Source organism: Thalia democratica, chromosome 4 (assembly GCF_965202585.1).
Source record: "Thalia democratica chromosome 4, ktThaDemo2.hap1.1, whole genome shotgun sequence".
In the NCBI taxonomy this organism is placed as follows: domain Eukaryota; kingdom Metazoa; phylum Chordata; class Thaliacea; order Salpida; family Salpidae; genus Thalia; species Thalia democratica.
Window position 1 is genome coordinate 6,944,615 of NC_139168.1, and position 13,128 is coordinate 6,957,742.

Sequence of the window (13,128 nt, forward strand, 5' to 3'; positions counted from 1 at the left end):
ACGGTATGTTAATAATTCTATTTTAATTTATTTAAAGTCGAAAAACAATAATAAGTTTCTTAACTTCATTTCTAACTATGAAACACAATATTAAGTTTATTATAATTAAAGTCAAACTATATTAATAAACTTAATACATAATATGAAAAAAATAATCACTTAAAATAAAACTAAACAAACATTCGTTACTAAACGTGTACGACACAGTAACCAAACAAACCTAAACTCTAGTTTTGATCAACTATTTTTAAGTTGACGCATACACAACCGTTTATTCTTCTCTAATCTAGTTCAGTAATTTTGATCGCTTTTAAGAAGGCTTTGTGTTTGCTAAAGTAGCAGGACAACTACATATACGTGGATCGAGGGTGCAAAATGTTGTATTGTTGTTGATGGTCGCATGATGCAGTCTTGTGCATGTTGTGTGATCGTTTAACCATCCCAAGAAGGTAGCTAGACATTGATTCTTTAAACTGGTCAAATGAAAGTAAACTTTGTATGCAAGCTGATTGTCAATGACTAAGGAATTGAGTTTTGAATGACTTAGTTACCATGTTTTTATCTGTAAACCATAAACGTATGCTTCAGTTCTTTAATACTTAAGATCGCTTTTATGTACTCAAACAGTTGTTCTATGCAACTTTGGCTACATTATTAACTTTCGAAACAAGGTCGCAATTAGTGATGTACCGGACTCACTATCCGGGTCCGGGTCCGGCCGGATATTGCCATTTTTGTCTGATATCCGGATCCGGCCGGATTCTAATTTGAAAAAAAGTCCGGATCCGGTTCCGGCCGGATTCTAATTTGAAAAAAAAGTCCGAATCCGGTTCCGGCCGGATTCTAATTTGAAAAAAAAGTCCGGGTCCGGTTCCGGCCGGATTCTAATTTGAAAAAAAAGTCCGGACCCGGACGTAGTTAGTAAAAAAGATCATACTGAAAAGTATTTTTTCAAAAACAAACCCTGTGTAAATTAATAAGAGTAATTTTTGTCAGTTAAAATTAAACACCTAACGTGATTGGCTCATTTTGTACACATGACTAATTTACATTTGTTTACATTTAAACTATCAAATAAACATTTCATGAAATGCAACTCTTCACATATGTTGTAAAATTGAAAACTTTGGAATGAATACTTGCATTATTTATTGTTTAAAGTTGAGCTTAGAGAATATTTAGAGTTAATACGGTTGAATGTACGAGCCAATGAGAATCATATGACGAAATGTTTTAAACTAAATACTGATGCAACAAAACATCAGAACATGACAGGTAGTTTATATGTAAGCAGTTAGTTAGTTTGGTGTGCAGCTTGAAGCAACAAAATATCTTGAACTTTTTTGTGAATGCTTATTATATTGTAGTAGTGTTTTGTTTTAAAAGTGAATATTTCAACTGGTGTTTAATTGTTTAAATATTTTTTTAAATATATATAATATTTTTTAAAAACCTCATTCTGACTCAGGCTAGTTTATACTAGTGATGTACCGGACCCACAATTTCGGGTTCGGCCGGACCCGGATCCGGACTTTTTTTTCAAATTAGAATCCGGCCGGAACCGGATACGGACTTTTTTTTCAAACTAGAATCCGGCCGAAACCGGATTCGGACTTTTTTTTCAAATAAGAGTCCGGCCGGAACCGGATCCGGACTTTTTTTTCAAATTAGAATCCGGCTGGATCCGGATAACAGACAAAAATAGCAATATCCGTCTAGACCCGGACCCGGATAGTGAGTCCGGTACATCACTAGTATAAACTAGCCTGAGTCAGAATGAGGTTTTTAAAAACTGAAAAAAAAGAACTTTAATCTAATAATAAGTATAACAGCTAGCCACAAGATTTACAAATTTAGGTGTTATTTACAATTAAAAATCTGAAATCAAGTTATTGAAAAAAATACACTAGAAAATTACAAAATGTTGAAAACTCGATCAGCTCAAACTCAATCAAAATCTAAAACAAAACTTGCCTGAGTTTTTTTTTTAAAACTAAACTAGCCTGAGGCAGTCAAAGAATTTCTAAAATTCCTAAAAATTTTTAAACTAGCAGGGTTGCCACTGTTTAAGTCAATAAAACTAGCTAGAGTGAGTATAAACAAGCCTGAGTCAGAACGAGATTTTTAAAAACTGAATAAATTACTTTAATCTAATAATCATAGAACAGCTAGCCAAGGTTGACAATTTGGTATTAAAGTTGTGGACTGATTGTGGTACACTTAACTTTTTAGCACTAACCATTATAATTAAATCCCATCTTGTTTAATAAATATCTAACAAAAACTAAAATCTAACTGAGAATCTTTCTATAATCAGACACGACAGTTTTGAGTGATGAATCTTTTATATAAAACACAACAAGAAATACTAGTATATACAAAATTATTAATTACTTTGGTAACACTTTAAAAACTGGAAGCTATTTAAATGTATATCAAAAGACTTAAAGCAATATACTAAAAATTAAATAAAACTTTTAGTAAACAAGAAACTGTAAAGTTTTTAATAAACTATAAAGCTATAAACCTAGCTTAAATATTTAAACAATTAAACACCAGTTGAAATATTCACTTTTAAAACAAAACACTACTACAATATAATAAGCATTCACAAAAAAGTTCAAGATATTTTGTTGCTTCAAGCTGCACACCAAACTAACTAACTGCTTACATATAAACTACCTGTCATGTTCTGATGTTTTGTTGCATCAGTATTTAGTTTAAAACATTTTGTCATATGATTCTCATTGGCTCGTACATTCAACCGTATTAACTCTAAATATTCTCTAAGCTCAACTTTAAACAATAAATAATGCAAGTATTCATTCCAAAGTTTTCAATTTTACAACATATGTGAAGAGTTGCATTTCATGAAATGTTTATTTGATAGTTTAAATGTAAACAAATGTAAATTAGTCATGTGTACAAAATGAGCCAATCACGGTAGGTGTTTAATTTTAACTGACAAAAATTACTCTTATTAATTTACACAGGGTTTGTTTTTGAAAAAATACTTTCCAGTATGATCTTTTTTACTAACTAGGTCCGGGTCCGGCCAGATCTCTGTTAGGATCCGGCCGGACCCGGATCCGGACTTTTTTTTCAAATTAGAATCCGGCCGGAACCGGATCCGGACTTTTTTTTCAAATTAGAATCCGGCCGGAACCGGATCCGGACTTTTTTTTCAAATTAGAATGGAAATTCCGGATTCTAATTTGAAAAAAAGTCCGGATCCGGTTCCGGCCGGACTCTTATTTGGAAAAAAAGTCCGAATCCGGTTCCGGCCGGATTCTAGTTTGAAAAAAAAGTCCGGATCCGGTTCCGGCCGGATTCTAATTTGAAAAAAAAGTCCGGATCCGGGTCCGGCCGGACCCGAAATTGTGGGTCCGGTACATCACTAGTCGCAATACACATATGATTTCGATTCATACAGTGCAGTAATAATAGTCAATTTAAAAACTTCAAAAATATTTATAGGTAGAAGCTTTTAAGCAGAATCTCAGAATAAGAGCTTGACAGCAAGACAACAGATTTATTTGAATTAATCACTAGATTTGCAGAAAAGTTTAATATTTAGTTAAAAAACGAAAAATAAATAAACATCAATATAAATAAGAACTATAATTGTCATGTATTTATTAGTAAAGTGGTAATAACATGTAATTAGAAAAAAAAAACTTGCAATTGTTTATAATTAACAGTTGATATCCTAGCTAAAAGTAACAGTCGCGAAAAAATTGTAACACTAGTTGATATTTATTTTTAAAAGTCTCCCATCTTAATAGCTATACAATCAAACAATATAACTTTTGTAAATTATTTTAGCATGTATGCCAAATATGGGTAGGAGTTTATTATGCATGAACGGAAACTTTTGCACAAAGGGTTAAAATTGCAGGATAACGCTTTTGGACAAAAACAATTTTGCACGAAGGAACATTTTTTCAAGAAGACGCTTTTGCACGGGTGGATTTTTAAAAAATATATGTACTCTTTTTAATTTATGATTTTACCGTCACTTTAACTATTACCCTAATTCGTACTCTTTATCCTTACTTCTTTTTAATAATTTACCATTAACTAATACTTTCATTATTATAATTTTATGTTTTTTTAATAATTTAATTTTTATTAGGTTTATCACTTTTCTTTCTATTCATTTGATTTTACCAGTAACCCTTACCCTCAGTCAATATTTTTTTTTCATTAGTTAATTTTTAGTTTGTTATTTTTTCTTGTTTTTTTCTTACATTTTTCTTTTTCACTTTATTAATAACTTTCACTCTTGTGCAAAATTAAACATTCAGGCAAGAGTGACCCTACGTGGATAAGTGACTTTTCTTTCAAAATTGTCTTCATGCAAAAATGTACTTCGTGCAAAAAGTCCTTCGTGTAAAAGTGACCCTCCGTGCATGTTTGACCTGTTTCCGCATAATATAGAATCGAAAATGGAAAAGTACAATGTACGGCGAACTAATTTTTAGCAAATGAAGTTAAATACGGCTCGCAAAAGATTAACCAGAAGCCTGCAAACTTGTAAATATGGTCTGCTGAACTAAATTTTGAAACTTAGACTAGATATGTTAAAATTTAGATTAAAGGTCACATGTAAAACCTGAAAAATTCAAATTTACATTGTATATTCTGAAATTTAAAGTTAAAAGCAAAACAAAAGTACTTTAAATAAAGCGAAATAGTTTAGAAAAAGTCTGTAAAACTTAAGGTATATAGAAAGATTAAACAGAGTATAAGCAAGCGTTAAAACGTATATTAGTTTTAAAATAGTTTATAAAATAGTTTATAAATGCATACATTTAAAACTTTACTAAATTTTGTTTACTTTATATAGCTTTTGCCACTTTTTATGCATTTGATGTATACATATAAAATACATACACTTCAAATATACACTTTTATACACTTTTAAATTATATACTTTTTTGTTGAGTACAGTCATAAGATATAATTATAATCTCGAAGTTTATACGACTTTAACGAAAACAAAATATATATAGCAGTATTGTTATACTTACATAATTTATAAAGAAATTAACTTAATCTAAGATTATAACACAACTGTTTTCAAAACTAATATTAACTTCACTGCTTTTGTTTACTATAATACATTTCACTAGTTTGATATTATCAAGTAAGTAACAAAACTACTGTAAGTTTATCACAAAAAACATATTGTAGCTCTTTGTGGTCAATAAAGCATTAAATGAGACTAACTTTTGATGACGTAATGCACAAAAAACCTGAAACCCACGCCTACTCAGTTTTAAATATAATCTAAAGGGTAAATAAAAACTCAAAGCAACTGAATAAAGCTCCACAAATTATTTTTAAGTTGTTGCAAACACAACTGTCTTTTTATTTTTCAAACAATTCAAAAGTGTACTTGTAACACGAGACAGGGTCGTGGAATGATGTATTGTTATTGATGGTCGCTCTTTACAGTCTTGTTCTTGTTCTGTCATAGAAAAAACATCTCAGTTTTGCATGAGATTGCTAAAATGATGCTACTACTAATTCTAGTAACCTTAAAAGTGTGCATCGGTGTAAAGTGCACACTTGTGTATACGAAATTTAATTCGGGTAATAGACTCAATTTTAGAAACTGTCCTAATTTTGTACTAAATTTTACGAGAAAATCTTTAAAAGTTACAATAAATACTATGGTGATTGTATATCATTTGAGTTCATATAATTTCTATTTTTGTTTATTTTTAAGAGTACTGACCAGACATGTTAAAAAGCTCTGCTTTGTTTACTCAAGCGTGAAATTACTAACTTAAAACAAACCAAAGTTTATACGCTTCATTGCTGAATTACCATAGTAACTATTAGCATTTTACCAACTCTGGTACTGACTTAACGATTAAGCGTATATAAGTTATAATTACACTTTGAAAGTGACAATGTCTTGTAAATCGAGTTGGAAACGACTTAGTTTTTTACAGATGCTTCAGCAGTCTATACTAAACTCCGCTCGGTTAAACGAAAACAGCAGCTCAGAGGAGAATGAGAAAAAACCAGGTCGTGAAGTATTGCGTTGATTTTGTTAATAGTGGTACGGTGCAGTCTAATGCTGAAAAATCTTGAAAAAAATTCTCTTAGGTATATTAAGTTTAAGTGCGAAGTTATTTAGTATTTGAATCTATATAAAGTTTTGCCTTAATTTTTTAATTGTAAAACATAATTATAACTATTCTAAAATTATATATTAAGCAATGAAAAAATAAACCAACACTTACACAATCGAAAACAATATAGAGCTCTCTTGTGGTCAATCATGCATGGCGAGACTAGCTTTTTGTGACGTCATTCGCATAAACCCTCATAACTAGCTTTTAAAAGCTTCATATAAAAACTGAGAAACAACTTCTTTGTTAACAACGTTTCTAGCAAGTTTGATCAATTATTTTCAAGTTTTTGCGAACACAACTGTCTGTTCCTCTTTATGTAATTTCAGTCATTTTGATGTACAGTTTTGACAAGCACTAACAGAATGTTAGGAAGGCTTCAAAGTGTTTGCTGAAAATTGTAGGTCACTTTCATATACATGCACCATGGTCGCAAAATCGTGTATTGTTGTTAATAGTCGCATCTTGTGCTTGTTGTGTGATCGTTAAATCATCCGAAGAAGATAGCTAGACACTGCTTCTTTAAACTGGTTAAATGAGAGTAAACTTTGTATGCAAGTTGTATTGTCAATGACTAAGGAATTGAGTTTGGAATGACTTAGTTACCGTATTTTTATCTGTAAACTATAAACGTATGCTTCAGTTCTTTAATACTTAAGATCGCTTTTATATACTCAAACAGTGGATCTATGTAACTTTGGCTGCATTTTAGCTTTCAAAAGGACGAAACAAGGTCGCAATATACCAATTGATTTTTAGATGGTCGTACATTGCAGTGTTATTAGTCAATTTAAAGGCTTACAAAACTTTTTATAAGCTTATCTTTTGAGCAGAATCTCTGAACAGGAGCTAGACCGCAAGATAATAGATTTTTGAATTAATCACTAGATTTGCAGAACAGTTTAATACTTGATTTAGAAATAAAAAATAAATACAAATGTGTACAAACAAAGATTAAAATATTCATATATTTATCTGTTAAGTGGTAAAGTTCTTTTAGTTAGAAAAAAAAAAACTTGCAACTGTTTATAACTAACTGTTGATATCCTAGCTAAAAGTAACAATTTCAAAAAAGCTGTAATACTAGTTGATATTTATTTCCAAAAAAAAATCCCTTCTTGATAGCAAAACAATCAAACAATGCACTTTTTATAAATTAGTTTGGCATGTATGTAAATTTATAAAGTAGAAGTCTAATATGCACGAACGGAAACTTTTGCACGAAGGGTCAAATATGCACAAAGACGTTTTTGCACAGCGTCAATTTTGCACGAGGGGTCACTTCAACATAATGACATTTTTGCACGAGTGTTCACTTTTGTAAGAAGACAATTTTGCAGTATTTGAAAACTTTTATAACTTTTTATAAACTTTATTAATATTATTTTTATAACTTCAATAATAATAATAATAAGGCCCGCTATCAGCCGAGATCGGCTATGCGTGTTGTGCACAGAGAAGAAAAAAAAAATTACATGTTAAAAAAAAAAAACAATTAAATACATTCTGCTTCTTATTTCTTCATCTTCTTCTTCGTTTTTATAAAATTTTCCTTTTCTCTTTCTTGCAGTCTTTTGTGTATAGTTGATCTGCATTTGGTACGGTCATTTGCAAGCAACTCCCAATCATCAGTTCCAATGTTCAAGCTTTTTAGGTCGCGCTTGCATACATCCTTAAAACGTAATTTTGGACGTCCTCGGTTTCGTTTGCCAACGACCAACTCGCCATACAATAGAAACTTTGGGATCCGCTCAGTATTCATTCTCAGGATATGACCGAGCCAGCGAAATATAACTTCAATATTTTTTATTATTTTTTACTTTCACTATTACCCTAACGCTTAACCTCGATCCTTATTTTTTTTTGTTTTTCTTTGTAATTTACAATTTAATTTTTTTTTCAATCGTCTTGTTTTTTAAATTCTTATCAATTATCTAATTTTTTTGGTTTATTACATTGTTCGTTTTTCTTTTAATTCTACCTCTAATCTTTACCCTCAGTCGGTAACTTTTACCATTTGTGTAAAAGTGACCCTCCGTGCATATTTGAACCGTTCCCGCCAAATATGGAATCGAAAATGGAAAGTACAATGTACGGCGAGCTAATTTTTAGCAAATAATTTAAATCCGATTGACGAAAGTTTAAGCAGCAGCCCGCAAACTTGTAAATATGGTCTGCTGAACTAAATTTTGAAACTTACACTAGATATTTAAAAATTAGGTTATAGGTCACATGTAAAACCTGAAAAAATTCAAAACTTACGCTGTATATTCTTAGAATTAAAGTTAAAAGCAAAAAAAAATACTTTAAATGAAGCGAAATAGTTCAGAGAAAGTCTGTAAAACTTTACGTATTTAGAAACATTAAACACAGTATAAGCGAGCATTAAAACGTATATTAGTTATAGATAAAAAATAGTTTTTAAATGCAGACATTTAAAACTTATTATGTTTTGCTGATTTTATACAGCTTTTCTTATGCATTTAATATATACATCTCAAGTATACAGCAATCTTCTTTTATTGTACCAACATATGTTTCTGTGTGTTCACGAATCAACACACTTCAACTGGGTTCTGTAAAAAATAATTACTGTAATGTAAGATAGAAGCATAGAATAAAGTAGGTGCAAACATGTTTTCATAAAATTTAAATTAAATTAAATAATATCTACCGATTTTTACAGGTTAATATTTAATAATAGGTAAACTACTTAATTTAATTTCGACTGTTATAAAACTATATAATATTTGTAAATAGTATGCCTAAATTAAGTAAAGTAAACTAAAATACAAAACAAAAAAACAAATCATAATTCAAACAAACCAATTACTTTAAAAGAAAGAAACTGATTCAAACTTATATTTTACCGTTGTCAATGATAAATTTAAATACATCCAATAATTACGTCACAATATATATGAAGATTAATAAAGCTCTTTAAATTGTATTGTAAAGTTAGTTAGTTTAGTTTATTTTGAATAAAAATGAAACAACAACCATTAATTAGTGAAACAATAAATTAATAAAATCATATTTTCGAAGTTTATACGACATTAACGAATAATAAAAATTTAAAATAGTATGGCAGTAATGTTATACTTACATAATTTTAAAAATTTTAATAAGTACATATCAAATTTATTCTAAGATTATAACATAACTGTTTTTAAAACTATTTTTAACTTCACTGTTTTCATTTACTATAATATATAACACTAGTTTGATATTATCAAGTAAGTAACAAAACTATAAGTTTAGCCTAAGAAAATGTATTGTAGCTCTTTGTGGTCAATCAACTATGAAATAAGACTATCTTTTGATGACGTAGTGCAAAAAAAAAAACCCAAACATTTGCTTAACCAGTTTCAAATATAAACTAAGCTAAAATCAATAAGTTAGAGTAACTGGATAAAACTCCACAAAATATTTTTAAGTTGTTGCAAACACAACTGACTTTTTATTTTTCAAACATTTTAAAAGTGCATTGTAACACGAGACAGGGTCGTAGAATGATGTATGTTATTGATGGTTGCTCTTTACAGTATTATGCTTGTTGTGTCATTGTTAAAACATTTCAGCTTTGCAGGAGCTTGCTGAAATTTTCTAGTTAATCTAGTGGTTATAAAAGATGGCAACAATATTATCAAACATAATTATTGGTTTCAGATTTTTTATTGCTTGTCTTAGAAAAACCTTTAATTTAAAATTCGTTCTTGTTTAAAAAAATTAGTATAGTTTTTTTTAAGAGATTTAATAAGCAAAACGGCGAAAATATGCTTTTAGACCAATCAAAGTTTATTTATTTAATTCATTTATTGTTTAGCTTGGAAACGTATCTGGCAGATGAGATAAAAAAAAATTAAACAACCATACCTATAGAATTTACTTTATATATTACAACTTTTGTGGAAGTTTAACAGTTAGAATAATAACAAATGAATAATGAGTTTAGTAGATAAAGCAGAGTTTAAAGTATTTAAAACTTAAACGATTAAATTCATTTAGTAGTAAAAGTTATTTATATGCTGTTCATCACAATAATACTATCGGTATCTTCAGTATTAATGATAATAACTATAGACGACTTAAAAATTAAATTGTATAAAAATACTATTTTAGTGCCTGCCAACCATATATCAGCAGTTGATGAGTAGTTATAGTTCTAACAACTAAAAACTAGTACTATTAAAGTATTTGAAATCAAGAAATATTATGGCATTGTAATGAAATCAACATTTGATTTTAGAATTTTAATGCGTGTAAACAAATATAGGATTTTTGTAAAAATAAAAGCTTTTTGTAAACTTTCTCAAATAATTTTTTTAATTTTAGTTTGGTTTTTCAAGACGCGTTAATTAGTTTTAAATTGTGCTGTGTGCTTAAGTTACGATGAAGTTCGAATGATCAACGAATCATCAAGTTAATCCCAACATCTAGTAAAGATATACAAGCTTAAGAACATCGAGTTTCTAGTTCCGAGATTAAGAATATCTAATAGCAATCATTAGTTCGTCTAAACCAGGGTTTCCCAAAGTGGGTATTGAGCAGTAAAGGGTGGCATTAGGTTATAATTTAAAACTCAAACTTGATATTCTGGAGTTCATGATGAAGAGCAAAAAAAGGTCTTAGTTGTTTTTAATGGCAGTTTTCAAACTTACACTAGATATTATGGGATTGAAGGGGCCATAAAAATTTTAATTCCTTACAGGTTGATTTTTGAAAAAAAGTTTGAGAAACTCTTGTATAAATTGTTAGTATTTATAAATTTTACGATTGTTAATACTTTACACAGTTTTTAATTTTGTAGATATTTTAAGAATAACATTTTTTTTAGAATTGTTGTAATTAATATAATAACAAAGTATTTTAACTGATTTAAAGTGTTTTATAATTAAAAACTTAAGAATTAGTTACTTTAAGTAAGATTAAATTATTGTAGTATTAGTACTAATACTACTCGTAAGTAAAACAAATGGGATGGCTGAGTACTTGGAGATTACATATTTGGACCATAAATAAAACCAGTTTTATAAACACTGTTGTGGTTTTTAATTGTTCCAAAACAAGTGTAGATTTATTATAATTCGGTTAAAAAACTATATTTTTTAATAATTTTTAGAACATAATCGGAAAATGTAATTTAAAGTTTTTAAATTTATAACAGTTAGACTAAACCTACTTTCTAAGGTTGTCTTTTATGTTTTGATACTTTTTCGGTAAAATAAGTAATTATAGCATTGCGGTTAGGTTGTTGTTATGCTTTTTTGTTGTAGCATCGGTAAACAATCGCTTAAAGATTTTAGCACAATCTGTGTCTTTTATTGCTGAGATTTTAACCTTGTCAGCGGTCTCCAAATGGCATTCCACAAAGTGTTTTTTAATAAGTTTTGTTTTTAAGTTTTTTATTGAAAAAGTTTTATTAGAAAAGGTATAATTACATATAACTTCACATAATCAAATTTGTCCAGAAAGCGTTCATCGTTGCAAAGAGTAGAGTTTAAGAATGATTTATTTTTGCCATAAAATGAAATGTTTTAGTCTCTAAAACTTTACTCGAAAATAAAACTAAGAAAATGTATACTAACTTATTATAATATTACTATTGGAAAAGGTAAAAAAAAACACTACACAATGGTTTTACAATAGTTGTCCATACAACATATATTCTGCAGGCTTTTTTCTGCAACCATTTTTTCAGGCTCAGTTATAGTTATTAAACTTCGAAATTTAGATCACAATGCGCCCAATCTAACTAAAAAGTAATTTATCTAGAAATTAGTTGTGTACAAAATTATTGTAAACTTAACCAAAACTAAGATCACGCTTAAAGTTTTTTGTTTAAGATATTATAATTCGTTTAGGTTGTTTGTAAGGTTAAAAGCACGTCGCGGGCTAGAGAATTGTTTAAACTAAGTTGTAGTTAATTTATATTTATCCAATGGGAAATCTAAAGTAAAGTTTGTCTTATACAGCTATAAAGCTGCACCGTGATAACTCATACTTTTTCGGCCACCAGTTGCTAACTCTAAAACAGTGTTTCCCGAAATTATTTTCTCAAGGCCCATTTTTAGAGAAATTAAAAACGCTTTGGCCACCTCGACATTATTACTCAAAAAAGTATCATGAAAAACCTGGGTCATTTTCCGCGTTTTTCATCAGCAACTTCAGAATGACTAGTGTAAGTTTTTAATTATGACCTCATGACCCCTATTTTTTTGCCCAATTGCTGCTCATGGCACCCTAGATATCTATCTTAGGAAGCTCAGCTCTAAAACAATTGATAAGTTTTGTACTAGATACAGTTCAAAAAACTTAATGTCTAAAAGTATGTATGTTAGTCATTACTAGATATTGATCAGTTACACATCCTGGACAAGACGTTAAAAGGTGCCCGTAGTGTGCGACCCTATAACAGAAAAATAATTTGCACACTAGGTCCTCGGACCTGATATTTTATGCGCTTTCTTTTTTGTCGTTCAATAGACAGTAATTAATTCTTACGGTCAAAGTTAAATTTTTATACTTAAGGTCTGTATTAGTGAAAAGTACTAACAAAAAATTACTAATAAAATATAAACTTTTTAACTCAATAATCAACTCAATAAAAGCTGTTATAGTTTATGACGTTAAGCTTTATCCAAGTGGTGTTCGACTTAATAACCAAAAGGTGTTTTCATGCACCAAGTAAAAGGCCCAATTGTTTTGGGAGATTCGTTTACATGAGAGCCTTAAAAAAAAAAACAATATTATACTAATACGGACAGTTGAAAACTATAACTGTTTAAACATATAAGTTTCTATAGCTTTATAAGAGTATACAATACAAGACGAGTAAGTAAAAACTTTATTAAGTGAATTTATTAGCTTTCTATAAAATTTGTACGTTGAACTTGTCCTTAATGTTGTTGGATCCTTGTGAAGTTCTGAATAATCTGTAAATTAAAATAACAATTATTACATACTTTTTTATTTGTACTAA